Source organism: Plectropomus leopardus, chromosome 8, assembly GCF_026936395.1.
Source record: "Plectropomus leopardus strain MGB_pleo_1.0 chromosome 8, ASM2693639v1, whole genome shotgun sequence".
Lineage (NCBI taxonomy): Eukaryota > Metazoa > Chordata > Actinopteri > Perciformes > Serranidae > Plectropomus > Plectropomus leopardus.
The window spans coordinates 34,004,729-34,020,101 of record NC_142183.1 but is presented as its reverse complement, the minus strand read 5'-3'; positions in this window follow the sequence as shown (position 1 = coordinate 34,020,101).

Below are 15,373 nucleotides of genomic sequence, written 5' to 3'. Positions count from 1 at the left end.
AGAATGTGTTGAGGCAATCAATCAAGAAAAGTTTGGGGGCATTAAACCTTTACTCTCCTTTTCGTTAGTTACCAGTGGCTGTTTTTTAAGTTACTGGTTCCTGTTTTGTAAATTACCAGTTGCTGTCTCAATAGTGACATAGTGGCTATCTTGTGAGATACCAGTAGCTGTTTTGTTAGTTATCAGTTGCTGTTGTGTTAGTTACCAGTCGCTGTTTTGTTAGTTATTGGTTGCTCTTTCATTATTTACTATTTGCTGTTTTGTCAGTCACCAGTTGTTGTTTTGTTTGTCACCCATAACCAATAACCCATAGCTATGAATTACCAGTGGCTGTTTATGCAGTAACCAGTTGCTGTTTTGTCATTTGTTGGTGGCTGTTTTTTTAGGTACTGTTGGCTCAGACACTGTTTCTTAGTTACCAGTGACTGATGTATGAGTTACCAGTTACTGTTTTACTATTTCCTACTGGCTCTTTTGCTAACTGGGAACTCTTTCGTTAGTTGCCAGTGGCTGTTTTGTCGCTCTTTCATTATTTACTAGTTACTATTTTGTTAGTTACTAGTTTCTGTTTAATTATTTACTAGTGGCTGTTTCATTGGTTACCAGTTTCTGTTTTGTCTGTTATTGGTGGCTGGTGGAGTTTCATAATTTACTAGTGGCTGTCAATTTTAATTTTATTTATAAAGTCCATTATCACAAATCACAGTTTGCCTCAGATGGCTTTACAGCATACGTCATCCCTCACATCAACTAAAAAAAAACCTTTAACAAGGGGAAAAATTGTAGAAACGTCGAGGAGCGACCAAGGAGAGATCCCTCTTCCAGGATGGACAGACAGGCAAAAGATGTTGTAAATAACAATTAAATTACAGTAATGACATAAAGGAAAGAGAAAAAGAGAGAGAGAGGAAAAGAGAGGGGAGAGATGCACAGCAATAATGGTAACAATAACATATCATATAACCATAGTGATAGACATAAAATTAGTAAATACTATTTATGATAGCATGTGATGTTACATGCAAATATCTTAAGTGTTGATAGCATGCCCGTGTGTATATTAATAGTGGAGGAATGACTCATAATAATGGCAGTAGAAGGTGGCAACAAGCAGGATCATGGCATCGGTGCAACCAATGCCAATGACACAGGCACAGCCTCAGACAGGACCATGGCAACAACACAACCAAGACCACAATCCAGGCTGAGCTGGAGCTACAGCATCAGTGCAGCCACAGCACAAGCACAGCTAAAGGCAGGATCACAGCATCAGCAGAGCCATCACCATGATCCAGGTGCAGCCAAGGTTGCAGCCAAGATCTGAAGTTAGTGTTATGCATTAAAAAGACATGAGCGTTTGCAGATGGAGAGAGCAAGAGATGGAAAAAGGAGCTTGGTGTATCATAGAAAGTCCCCCGGCAGACTAAACCTATGTCAGCCTAACTAGGGGCTGGTCCAGGCAACCCAAGCCTGGCTAATTATAAGCTTTATCAAAGAGGAAAGTCTTTAGTCTACCCTTAAAAGTGGAGAAGGTTTCTTGTTAGTTACATGTGGCTGTTTTTGTAGTTACTGGTGGCTGCTTTGTTAGTTACCATTGGCTTTTTTGCAAATTACTGGGAGCTGTTCATTAGGTATTGGCGGATTTTGTGAAGTTTTAACAAGAGTGGAGCTTGTCAGTGAAATGAAACACCCTATGTGTTGTTACTGTGACAAGATGGACTGGAATCATAGATCATATACTGGCATCATCTTGGGAATGTTCTCATGTTTGAGCAGATCTTTCTGACATCAACTAGAGCTGTGGCCCTGGACTAAACCACTGATTCAGACTTCATCTTACAGATGGTGGCTTTGACCACAATCCTCCCAGTGATGAGGGAAGATATGTGAACATCTGCACAGCAGAAGAGTTCATATCACTGCAGATCAGCTCTGAACACTGCACTGATGAGGTGTTTGAGTAGATGTGGAAAGACGCAGAGTATTGCATCAAAGATCAATGTTTAATGGGAGGAAGGGAGGAAGGGGGGAAAGGGGGAAGGACGAAGAGGATCTTGACAAGACAAGTTTAAAACCAGCAGAATCAGACACAGCTTGCTCCTTAATATGAGTTAAAAGTCAACTTCTTTGAAAAACACGTCTAAAGCATATAGAGCATCACCGTTAGGCTTAGGGGTGGTACTTTTCAGCTTCTCTTATACACATGCAAAAAGCCCACACAAGAGAGAATCCCTTAACCTGCAGTGGTAATATGGACATTATAAAGGAGATGAGTCATCACACTCTCTGGTGCTTCTTCCTTGTTGTGTGTTTGAGGTTTATGCTGAGTACAAGTCTGAGAAATAATTATGTGAGAGGAGGGAAAAGATGGCATTTCAAAGGGTATTAACCATTTTAAGTTGTGTTATTGATTGCCATCAGAAAAGAGAATGTCAGTGCACAACATGTAGTTGTAAAATACAACAACTCTTATTTCCAAAATAGAACGTATGACAGAAGACAGTCATTTCCACACAAAGCTTGGAATGTTTCAATGTAGACAGAGGCGGAGGCTAGGTCAGGTCTCAACTTGTCAATGCAAGTTTGAGTCAGTGTGTTCAGTATAGTAAATCTGGCTAATCAAATTCTGCATCAGACACTGAAGCACAAAGGAAACTTTTGCGGAAAGATGATGCACTGCCAGGCAGTCAGACGGCACCTTTTTGTGGCAGCATCATATGCCATGAGCAGTGCCTGTTAAAACTGTGGCAGGATGGCACCTCCTCTCCATGGATTTCTGAATGGGATCAGGGGTCCAAAGTGTCAGGGGATCCCCTGGCCTTAAAGGGATAGTTCGGGATTTTTTAGGTGGGGCTGTATGTGATATGTCTGTATAGTCAGTGTATTACATATAGTAGCTGGTGGTCGGCGCACCCCTCAAGGGTTGTTTTAGCCACTTTAAAAAAGGCCTACCCAAATAATCAGTGTCAGTCTAAGTGGACGCTATATTTAGAGTATTTTCAGCACTTTAAAGCCAAAGAAAAAGCCTGTGTGATGGCCAGGTACAGTTCTAATCCACCGTCAGTCAGCTGTTTGGGTCAGAAAGTGCTGTCAGTGGCAGTTGCACATCTTACTGAGCAAAACTTCACGTTGAAACATTCTCAATTCAGTGTCCACTGAGACATATATTGACTTTTTAGTTAGACCTTTTTTAAAGTGGCAAAGAACGCATTTTGACATCAACCCCTCTATACAGCATGGTAATGCTGAGCTGTGGGGTGCGCCCCGTCTGTTTCTGCAAAATGGGAGCGTGCCGACTGCCAGCTACTGTATGTAATACACTACAGCCCACTTAAGTATCAGATACAGCCCCACTTTGAAAATCCCAAACTATCACTTTAACTTGAAAATGTTTGTCAAATTGACGTGAACTGACCAGGAAGACACTCAAAATGATCTAAAAATGACCACAAAAAGATTCAATGGAACTGCAAAGAGACACAAAATAACTACACAGTGAGTTGAAGAAATAAGAATTGGCTGGTCAGTCACGACACTGAGTATGAGAAGATGAACTTGAGTATCCCTGGACACCAGAAGCAGCTCTTTCCAACTCCTTGTTAGATTTTTTTGTCTTAGGATGCTTTCACATCTACCCTGTTTAGTAGATGTGACAGCGTAAACTTGGGTTAGTTTGTGCAGTTAGTTCGATTTTTTTTAGATGCAGACCGAACAAGCGGACGGAGACCACCTAAAAGGCAGGTCCAAACAGAAATCACAGGATTTTATCACAGCAGATGACAGTGATTTAAGCATTATTTCAACAGCTAAACCAATAACAAGTCCATCTGCGGATTGTGAAATCTGTCCATGATCTCACAATTGATCCTGATAAAAGCCAGCGGCACCGCTATGGTGCATCAGTGCAGTGCAAGCTAGCTTTTACATTATTAAAACATTAATACGGTCATTAATATAGTCATTAATACAGTCAGTTCAGCGATGTTTTTCAAAATGTCAGGACTTACCTGTGTTCAACCATGGGAAAGGGATGTCAAACTGGTCTCTCTCTGTCATCAGTATCACTGCAGAACTCATTCTGAAGCTGTCATGTAATGACTTGATTAGCTGCCTGGTAGCAGGTAACACAGATGTGTTCCTCTGCCTGCAGCAGCTGCTTAAAAATGCCTGCTTTATAGTTCTTCTGTAGTGGAACATAAATGCAGAGTTTATAAAGTTTAAAAAAAAATGTTCTGTTATTTGTGAGCATAACAATGACGCAGGGCAATCACAGCAGTCCTGATAAGATGCAATTGATTTACAGTCTAATAATAGCTGACTAATAATGCTTACAATCAGTTCTCTGTGAGCTCTTTGCAGCACAAAAAATCATAAATATAAATGTTTTAGAAGCATTAAAGTGCTGCATGATCTTCTGTCAGTCACCTGATTTGATTCTGATGATGCACTGATGATGCAGAATGACAAACGCCACAACTGTCCAGCGAATTAGCTGTCCGTTGGCAGAAATTCATGTTTCCCCCTCTTGATCCATTTGTAAAAAGTCTGTGTGAGCAAAAACAGAACCAGAACTAAAATGCAAAAATGTATAATTGTTCCCCCGTGGTCTGGACCAAACGAACCAAACCACAGGTGTGAAGCACCCTCACACACCAAATTAACTGACATTTTACTCAAATCTGTTGATTTAAGTATGTTGAGGAAAATATAATAAATGGCTGAATTTTTTCATGTCAGTTTGACAGAGCTGTGAAACTGTGGCCACTCAAAAAAAAAAAAGAAGAAAAGTTGAGGAGCTTCTCATGCTGACTGCCTCCTTTTGGAGGTGAGCACGACTGGGAGGTGAGCCAAAAAGGACTACATTTCCCAGTTGTTCTGTTGGTGAGGGTAATCTGCCATATAATAAACCAGCGATCACAGAGGCTCCATTCATTTCATATAAGCTGTACAGCAGGGACCTGCATCCTGCAGTATATTTACTGATATTTACATTGGTAGTTAACTTATTCATGTATTTAGCCCTAATTAACTAAACTTCATCATCTGATGGGGAGAGGCAGCCACTGCATAACTCTCTTCATTTCCATGCAAATTGAAATGGAAATTGGGGTCCAATTAAAGATCTTTATGGATGACAAGCACATATACACACACATGCTACACATCCATATGAACACACACACACACACACACACACACACACACACACACACTATGGTATGTGCTTGTATCTACTCGACTGAGAAAGATTGCAACAAGAAGTTAATTAGAGTCTGGGATCAAACCTGCATCCTCATTGATTATTCCCTACGATATGAAGCAGGTGTTTGTGTGTGTGTGTGTGTGTGTGTGTGTGTGTGTGTGTGTATCCTTAATAATGTTTTTTCCGCTCTCTCTAAATGGGTGCAGTCGAAGCGGGTGTGGCAGTAGCAGGCTGATCTCTGTGTTGTTGATTAAAGGATGAGTGGTGACCTTGACTCGAGTCTCCTGAGGCGGCACTTACTGATTCAAATCTAGCTGGAGTAATTAACACCCTCATTGCATTTCTTCCACATTTTTCTCACAATTAACTCATTTTTTTTAACTTCATGTCTCAATGATGCACTGGAAAAGAATCCGAACTTGGAAATTCTCCAATTAGGGGGACTTTCTGAGTTATGACAGGTCTCCTATTCGTGACACTTTCAATTTTGTAACTTCAGCCCATCAGTCCTAATAATAATGATTGCAGTTTACAGACTGATTTTACCGGCATGTGGGCATGAGGTGATTTCAGACAAAAATACAATTAAGTAGTTGCAGCAAACACAAATTTCATCAGAAACTTATTTAGAAACAAAAGAGAATCAGAATCATCTTTACTGGGAAAAGCATGTGTTCACATAGAAGGACTTTGGCTTTTTTTATGTGTACTGACATGAAAATAGAACAAGGAACGCACAGCAGATCCATAATTTGTATAGATAATGCCCAGACTGCCAAGCATCCAGTTTTGAAGCTTCAAATTCGGCATTTCAATCATCACCATCATTTTTGTTTTGTGTTTTTTTTGTTTGTTTTGTTTTGTTTTGTTTTGTTTTGTTTTGTTTTGTTTTGTTTTGTTTTGTTTTGTTTTGTTTTGTTTTGTTTTGTTTTGTTTTAATGAGAGGCTGGAGCTGTGAAAGACTGAGAGGTGGATCTGACTGGGAGCTAAGGACACTTAACCTGGGCCCCCCAAAGACCAATTTAATGTACAGGTCTACACACACAAACATGTAAAATGATGAGGATGAAAAGAGATATGGCTTTGAGTTCAAATGTGCAAGAATTAATTTAATGTAATGAATTGCAATTAAAAGAATAAAACTAGTTTATTGTTAAAAATGGATGAAAAATATTCCAAAGCAAACAGGTTAAAATAGCACTAAAAACTGATTAAAATGTCAAGCTGGCCCTGGGCAGTGGTATAACAAGCGAGAGAGAATACTAAAAACTGTAAAATAAAATAAATGAATGAATAAATAAATAAATAAATAACAATTGTATTTTTCAAACTATAATATGATATTTTCATCATATTTTGGACATCTTACTGTTCAATGACATTACATGACATACATTTTTGAACAACATACTATAATATTAATATTTCATAGATTTTGGAACGACATACAAGACTATGACATTTATATCATATTTTGAATAACAAACTATGGTATGAAATTTTTCTAAATTTTTGAGTGACATACGATAATACGATGTTTTCATACATTTTTGGATGACATACTATAGTATGATGTTTTTATCAGTTTTTTGAGCGACATACTATAGTATTTCATTCAATTTTTGGATGACATACTATCGTACAACTTTTTTTTTAAGCTAAAAACTATACTCAACCATTTTTTCGACATGCTATATGATGACTTTTTTGCCTTTTTTTTTCAATAGGCTATATTATGACGTGTCTCTACATGCTATTATGTGAAGGTTTTCAGCAATTTTTTTGACATGTCAAATTTGTATGTTTTATTACATTATATAATAATATAATATATAATTTTTAGGACATGCTAAATTGTGACATTTTTGGCCTTTTCTTTGACGTTTTTGACATGCAGTGTTATATCATTTTCAAACATGTTTCTCAAAATGCTATATTATGAAGTTTTTGGCCTTTTTTTCGACATTGTATACTATAACGTGTCTGTACTAGTTATAATATGTCGTTTGACATGTCAAGATATGACGTTTTTCTACATGTAATCACAAGCTATGATATGTTGCTTCCTTTTTTTTGTCAAAATTTGCAGTTCTTCGACTTACTATATTATGGCGGGGGGGGTTTTTGCCATGTTACAGAGACATGTTTTTGTTTTGTTTTTCCAAGATTGTATACAATGATGTGTCTCTACGAGCAATAACATTTTCTTTTTAGCCATTTCTCCAACAAGTCAAAATCTAAGGTTTTTCAGCCATTTTTGTGACATTCTAAATCATGATGGTTTTCACCTTTTCTTCAACATCGTTTGCTATGACGTGTCTCTATAAGCTTTAAAATGTCATTTTCAGCTTTTTTATTTACATGTCAAAATTATAAGTTTTGACATACTATACTTTGGTGTTTTTGGCCATTTTTCTGACATGCTAAATTATGACATTTTTTGGCCTTGTTTTCGACATTGTATACTATGACATTTATTTACAAGCTACAATATGTACATCTTTTTAAATTACATGTCAAAATATGACTTTTCTCAACCTACTATACTATTGTGTTTTCAGCCATTTTTTCGATTTGCTTAATTATAACTTTTTTTTTACCTTTTTTTTCTGGGTTAGGGTTAGGGTTTGCTATGATGTGACTCTACAAGCTATAATATGTCATTTTCAGCCATAATTTTGACATGTCAAAACATTTTTTCATATACTATACAGTGGCGTTTTCTGCCATTTTTCCAACTTGCTAAATTACAACGTTTTTTTCATCTTGTATGCTATGATGTGTCTCTCCACACTGTAATGTGCAGTTTTCAGCTATTTTTTTTTACTTTTTTAAGTTTTTTGACATACTATACTATCGCCTCGTCGGCCATTTCTTTAACATGCTGAATTATAAAGTTTTTCTTTGACATTGTTTGCTATGACGTGTCTTTACAAGCTATAAAATGGCATTTTCAACCAAGTTTTTGATATGTCAAAATTTGAGATTTTCCGCCATATTGTACTATGGCATTTTTGGACATTTTTCCAACAAGTTTTTTGCGTTTTTTGTATACTATGACGTGTCTCCACAAGCTGTAATATTTTCTTTTCAGCCATTTCCAACATGTCGTTGACATACTATACTATGGCATTTTCTGCCATTTTTTGACATGCTAAATTATGATGTCTTTGGCTATCTTCAACAATGTATACTATAACGTGTACAAGCTATAATGTGTTATTTTCAACCATTGTTTTGATTTATCAAATTTTTACTTTTTTTGACAGACTATTCTATGGTATTTTTAGCAATTTTTTGGTATGCTAAATTACAATGTCATTTTCAGCCATTTTGTAATGTTAAAATTTGACGTTTTTTGACATACTAAACTATGGTGTTTTCTGCCATTTTTTTGACATGCTAAATTATGTCGTTTTTGGCCTTTTTTTCGACATGCTATGCAATTCAATTCATTTCAATTCAATTCAGCCTTATTTATGAAGCCCATTATGACAAAACACAATTTGCCTCAGAGGGCTTTACAGCATATGACATCCCTCTGCCCTTATGACAAAGAGGAAAGAGAAAGAGAGAGGGGAAGAGAGGGGGAGAGAAGCACAGAAATAATGGTAACAATAGCACATCATATAATACAAATCATACAGTAGTGATAGACGTAAAATTACTAATGATGTTATGTAGGTGTTGATAAGAGTCCAATGCGTATATTAATATAGGACACATGATGAAACAAATGATCACGACATCTGTGCAACCAAGGCCCTATTCTTTGACATGTCTCTACAAGCTATAATATTTTGTTTTCAGCCATTTTTTCAACATGCTATATTACAACATTTTGGGCCTTTTTTTGACATTGTATACTATGACATGTCTCTACAAGCTATAATATTTTGTTTTTCACCATGGTTTGGACATGTATTATTATGATGTTCTTGGCCCTTTTTTTTGGAATATTATAAGGTTTCTCTAAAAGCTATAATATGCTGTTGTCAGCTACGCTATGTCAAAGTTTGATTTCAGTTTGGCTCAGCATGCTATATTATGGCCTTTTTTTCGACATTGTATACTATGACGTGTCTCTACGAGCTATAATATGTCTTGTTAAGCCATTTTTGTGGCCTGTCAAAATTTGACATTTTTCGACATAGTATGTTGTTTTTAGCCATTTTTTTAATATGCTATATGATGTCGTTTTTAGCCATTTTTTCAACATGCTATACTATTACATTTCTCTACAACCTCTGATATGCAGTTTTCAGTCTTTTTTTTCATCTCAAATTTTGACATTGTCAACATACTATGCCATGTCCTTTTCAAACATTTTTTTGACATGCTATATGATCTCATTTTTGGCCTTTTTTTTTCGACAAGCTACAGTATGATAAACTTAAGCTATGATATGTTGTTTTCAGCCATTTTTTTGACACGCTATATAATGATGTTTTGGATATGCTATACTATGACTACAAGCAATACTACATGACATTTTTGTTAATTTTTGGATGACTTAAAAACTTATGATGTTTTTATCACTTTTTGGTTAACATACTGTAGTATGATGTTTTTATTAATTTTTGAACAACATATTCAAGTATGACATTTTCATCAGTTTTTGAAAGACATACTATACTATGATGTTTTCATCAGTTTTCGAGCAACATACTATAGTATGACAATTTTATCGATTTTTGAAAATGACAAACTATTTTATGACATTTTAATAAATTTATCAATGTCATACTATAGCATGACATTTTGATCAATTTTCGGGCAAGATTATACACAATGTTTTTATACGCTTTTAAACAACATACTATAATATGACATTTTTATCAGTTTTTGAACTACATACTATATTATGATGTTTTAATAAATTTTTGAACGTCATACTATAGTATGACATTTTGATCAGTTTTTGGACGTCATACTATAGTATAAGGTTTTTATCAATTTTTGAACAACACACCATGATGTTTTTCTCAATTTTTGAATGACATACTCTACTAAGATGTTTTTTTATCATTTTTTTGAATTACATAATATGCTATTAAGTTTTTATAATTTTTCAAACTACAGAAAATACTTTCAAGTTTTTTTGCATTTTTCAAGACATGACAAGACAAGACATACTTTACTATGACTTTTTTTTTTGCTTTTTTTTACTTCATACTATACAATGACATTTTTATCATTTTTTGAGTGACAGACTACTATGACATTTTTATGTCATGCTATTTTGTCTTTTTTTTAACAACATACTATACTGTAATGTTTGTATAATGTTTTAAACCATGATACAAACTATGATGTTTTTATCATTTTGTTAACGTTATGCTATACTATGACATTATTTTCAGTGTTTGAACATCATACTATACTGTGACATTTTTTCAGTGACATACTATACTATAACATCATTTTTTGGATGTGATTCATACTATACTATTGCTTTTTTATCATTTTCTGAATGACATGCCATATACCATGACATCTTTAGAATTTTTTTTTTTAACAACATAATATAAATGGACTATTTTATCATTTTTGGCTGGACCACAGCACCTTGTTCAGCTACACAACTGGGATTGTGAGTGAGTGAGTGAGTAAGTTGCCACCATTGGTCACTGAGGATGTGATGTCGCTGTTCGCTATTGGCCGTTGGTCTTTCAAATTAAATAGGCATGGAAACAGTGGACATGTTTTTATTATTTTTTGAATGACATATTATATGATGCTTTTATCTTTTTTTTTTGAGTGACATCCAAATCAAATCAAATCAAATCTTTATTTGTATGGCACATTTCATACAAAGAGTAACACAAAGTGCCTAACAGAGATTAAAAACAATAACAGAAATGAAAAACATCAATGAAAATCTAGAAAAATACAGACAGCCTGACCCTCCCACCGCCACATACACGTACGCAACAAAACACACACATTCATGTAGATATTCCCACACATATTGCAAAGGCACCCGAACACCCCCCCTTACCACCCACACACACGCACACATACACCAACACACACCAATTGTTACTAAAGAGACATGGCTAGAGAGAGACCTGAGGCGAGGGAGAAGCTACCTTTGGGGCCAACCTCACTGAGAGGGTCACAGTCCAGCACCTTGCCCGCCATACAGAGACCATCCCAACCCGGGCGGACAGGAGTGCCCGCACCAAGATGCCGAGCCCTCTAGCCACCCGGGCCGAAACGGTCCACGGTACAGCACCCAATGGTGGACCAGAGACCACTCCCAGTCCGGTAGGCCCCGATGAGGAAACACTGGCGCTAAAAACTAACACAATAAAATAAGGTAAAGAACATAAAAGCTAAGAACGTAAGGGACTAAAACAGTAAAATAAGACAAAGAATACAAGTGCACAGTAAAATAGTTTAAAGGTTATAACCGCTAATAATTAAATAAATAAATAAATAAATAAATGGGAGACTAAAACAGTGGGATAAGACAAAATAAAAAAGTAGAATAAATAAATAAATAGTTAGTTAGTTAGTTAAAAGCCTGATTGAAAAGATGGGTCTTGAGCCTCTTTTTAAAAACCTCAACACTGTCTGTGATCCTGAGGTTCTCCGGGAGGCTGTTCCACAGACGGGGGCCATAGTAACTGAAAGCCGCCTCCCCATTTCTTTTAGAGCTAACTTGTGGTATGGTTAAAGGCCAGTGCGGAGGACCTCAGGGTCATGAGGTTGATAAGGTAAAAAGCAGCTCAGTTAGGTAAGAAGGCCCAAGACCTTTGAGACACTTAAAAACAAGTAAAGAACCTTAAAATCAATCCTGAAACGCACTGGGAGCCAATGAAGCAATTTTAAAACGGTGTAATGTGCTCCCGCCCTCTGGTCCTCGTCCTTTTCGTGCGGCCGAGTTCTGCAATAGTTGTAAATTGGAAATGCTCTTTTTTGGGAAGACCAGAAAGCAGGGCATTACAATAATCTAGACGACAAGAGATAAAAGCATGCATCAGTACCTCCGTGCTGGCCTGAGAGAGAAACGGGCGGACTCTGGCTATGTTCTTTAGATGATAAAAAACAATTTTTGTTGTGTTTTTGATGTGTGGGATAAAAGTAAGCTCAGAGTCAAAAATCACACCCAGATTTGTTACAGATTGTGATGTTCTAAAAGCCTGTAACTTTGGTAAAAGTCTCTCTTTCTGGCCTTCAGGACCGATGACTAAAACCTCTGTTTTGTCCTGGTTGAGCTGTAGGAAATTTGCTGCCATCCATGAATTTATGTCTGAAATGCAGTTAAAAAAGGGCATCAATAGGCCCTGTGTCATCAGGAACACAGCGATGTACAGTTGAGTATCGTCAGCATAACTATGAAAGCTGATGCCGTGACTCCTGATGGCGTCCCCCAAGAGGAAGCATGTACAGATTAAAAAGAGTTGGGCCTAAAACTGACCCTTGGGGAACCCCACACTTTATCTCATGGATTCTGAGGAACATGTATCCATACCCACAAAGAAGTGTCGATCTGTGAGTGGAGTCAAACCAGTTCAGAACAGTACCAGAGAGGCCAACCAGGTTCCTCAGTCTATTTAATAAAATGTGATGGTCTACTGTATCGAAGGCGGTGGTTAGATCCAGTAGTACCAAGATAGTGAGTTTATGGTTATCTAAGTTGAGCCTGATGTCATTTAAAATCTTTACAAGGGCCGTCTCGGTACTGTGATTCATCCTAAAACCAGACTGACACCTCTCTAAAATGTTATTTGTGGTTAAAAAGTCATTTACTACACAAGTTTTTCCAAGATTTTACTTAAAAATGGTAAGTTTGATACAGGCTGATAATTATTAAAAATGTTGGGATCTAAATTGCTCTTCTTCAGAAGGGGCTTCACCACCGCCGTTTTAAGGAGGTGGGAAGACACCAAATCTGAAAGAGAGCAATTCCTATTAACAATTGTTCCTCAAAGAATGCATGAAGCGTTTTAAAAATGGAGTGGGAATTGGGTCTAAGAGGCAGGTTGTGTGCTTTACTTGGGAGAAAGCTTCGACCAAGTGTCCTCGCATCTACCAGGGCAAAACTCTCCAGTGTTTTCCTCCGGTAAAATCAATGATCTGGGTGAGTCAACACTTAAAATCTGATGCGGTGAAAGACTTGATCTGATGTCATTGATTTTACTTCTGAAGTGGTCCTCAATATTCTCACAAAGGGCGTCCCTTCGTGTCTTGGAGGGTCTATTAAAATTTGCGTTTGTTAAGAGGTCAATTGTGGAGAAGAGGAATTTCGGGTTGGTTTTATGGTCGTTGATTAATTTTTGAAAGTGAGAAATTCTTGCCTGTTTGACAGTGTTATAGGCTTTGAGGTGTTCACGGAATATTTCGTAGTGAACTGTTAACTTTGACTTTCGCCATCTCCTCTCAGCACTCCTGCAGTTTCTCTTCAGCTTTTTGATGTTCATATTTCTCCAGGGCGGTGTAGGTTTTGTTTTAACAGTCTTCAATTGAAGTGGGGCCACTGAGTCCAGTGTTGTCTTTAATTTATTGTTAAAACTGTCAACAATGAAATCACATGGTGCTGGTAAAATTTCTGCTGGAGTGCTCTGTAAAATCCGGATAAACTTTGCAGCCACTTCAGAAGTTAGGTAGCGTTTCCTCACTGATCTCACCGGGGCCTCCCGTGTATTAAAACTGGTGACTGTAAAAAACACACAAAAGTGGTCAGACACAGCCAGATCCACAACAGAGGGCGCGCAATGGACAGGCCATAAGTTATGACCAGGTCCAGGGTGCACCCCTGCTGTGAAGTTGGCTGTGTGACATGCTATCTAAAATCTAGGCAGTGTCAAAGGTTTAAAAATTCTCTGGACACTGTGTCTGAGGAGTTGTCCATGTGCAAGTTAAAATCACCAGTTATTAAAATTCTATTGTATTTACTATAGATAATTGATAAAAGTTCGGAAAACTCATTGATAAAAGATGATGAGTACCTGGTTGGTCTGTAGACGGTTAAGCAAAGAATGGGGGGGTTTCTAAAAACAAAGGCATGATACTCAAATGATACGAAGTTGTTAAAAAATACTTCATTTGAGCACATGGTAATCTTTGTAATTGAAGCAGTTCTGCCTCCTTTTTTGCCCTCTTGAGTTGAAAATAAAAAGTTAAAATTTGGTGGGGAAGCCTCAGTGAGAACGACAGGTGCAAGCCATGTCTCTGTCAGTAGAATGATGTCTAAGTTGTTGTCTAAAATAATGTCATTTATAATAAATGATTTGTTTAAAAGGGAGTGCACGTTCAGGACAGCTATTTTAGTGTCTGCACTGGACGATGTGGCATCACCTCCAACTCGGGGATTTTTTAAAATACAGTTATTTCTATGAACAGACCCTGGTCTTACCTGTCTGTTGTTTGTAATTCTGGTTTTGATTGTCTGAATATTATCCTGCGCCTGTATAGTGGAGGGTGACGGTGGAGGTGAAGGTGATTGGGCGGCCGGGGGTCTGTAAGTGCGTGTGTCATTAGTGAGTCAGGAGGGAGGTGTGGAGCATGAAGCGGATAGTCAAGTCAATGTTCACAGATAAAAGATGTGAACCATTCTTGTTGGTGGAGGCCGTCGTGTCTGAAAAGGTGGGGCCTGTTTAAAAAAGCTGCAAAGTTGTCAACAAATGGGATACCTTTTTCCCAGGCAGTATCCTTCAACTACGATGCAGCTAGCGAAAACGGGTGGTGGTGACGTCACCGTAACGAGGTGGGGGAAGCGGGCCTGAGATAATTAATCGCTTCCCCGTGTCCAGCAGGTGGTCAATTAGGGAAGTCCCGTTTAAGAAGCTCCGACTGCTGGTATTTTAGGTCGTTGATGCCGGCCTCCAGGACCAGCGTAGAGGCTGAGCTATGATGAGCACTCAGCGCTGCAGGCGGAGGATGCAGCTTGACCTGTGCGCCAGGGTGGCAGAAGGTCCGGCCGCCATGCACTGCCATGTGCCTGACCATGGAGGTCCCAACCACCGGCACAGAGGGGCAGGTGCGCCTTTCCCGAGTGCGCACTTGTGACTGGGCCATGGATGGTGGAGAGCGGGGCCGTGTGGCTCCGTGCCTCACGGAGGAATTCCCCAGGTGAGCCCCAGCGGAGGGCGCTGTTGTTGTGCGGCAGCAGGAACACTGGTCAAATCAGACCCGGTAGGACCGGGTGGTATCGATCAGCAG